General features: G+C 40.9%; 1 non-coding gene across 1 annotated transcript; it reads left to right on the forward strand.

Moving 5' to 3' along the window:
* The first annotated feature begins 378 nt into the window (after positions 1-378).
* On the forward strand, positions 379-451 carry trnak-uuu (transfer RNA lysine (anticodon UUU)). Its single transcript has one exon. It is a non-coding gene; the product is annotated as a tRNA-Lys (tRNA).
* The last annotated feature ends 244 nt before the right edge of the window (positions 452-695 follow it).

The following is a 695-nucleotide window of genomic DNA, read 5'->3' on the forward strand; positions in this document are numbered from 1 at the left end:
AGTGGAGCCTTCTTAGGGTGTGATACCAAGGCATCGAAAGTTTATTTTTAATTATTGCTCCAAAAAATGTTTGTTTTCTTTCTTAAATGTTGTTGATTAAAAGATCTTATTAAATGTGAAATATCTGATTATGAAAAGGTCAAAATGTTAGTGAAAAAATGAGTAATGTGAGGAAAGATGAATTGTGGGAGCCCCTTGACTCCTCACGTCGTACTGTATTTCTCTCTCATTCTACTCATACTACTCATTGGAGTGCGCCGTCACTTCTGGATAAAGTCCGTCGGTGGTCATTCCAGATGGGTCAGGTACGACTGCGCTTCGGCACAAGAAGAGATATGTGACTTGCGAGGATCCCGACAGTTTTGACTCTTTTCTGAAGCCTGGATAGCTCAGTCGGTAGAGCATCAGACTTTTAATCTGAAGGCCCAGGGTTCAAGTCCCTATTCAGGCAGTTGTGCTTTCCTTAAATCTATTGTGAATGTCATTATAAATCGGTAAGGTGTCGGTCTCGTAAACCGAAGATCGCGGAGTCCAACCCTGTCCGTGCGTATTTCGTTTGCCAAGACTTTACTTTATCTATATCGTCAATTGTCTTGCAATGCAGAAATCTCTGTAATAAGAAGAAAAGAACTATCAGTAGTAGTTAATAATCCTTCGACAAAGAAACGGGCGCATTCAAAACACCAGCCTCCACT

Source organism: Atractosteus spatula, chromosome 10 (assembly GCF_055471065.1).
Source record: "Atractosteus spatula isolate fAtrSpa1 chromosome 10, fAtrSpa1.hap1, whole genome shotgun sequence".
Lineage (NCBI taxonomy): Eukaryota > Metazoa > Chordata > Actinopteri > Semionotiformes > Lepisosteidae > Atractosteus > Atractosteus spatula.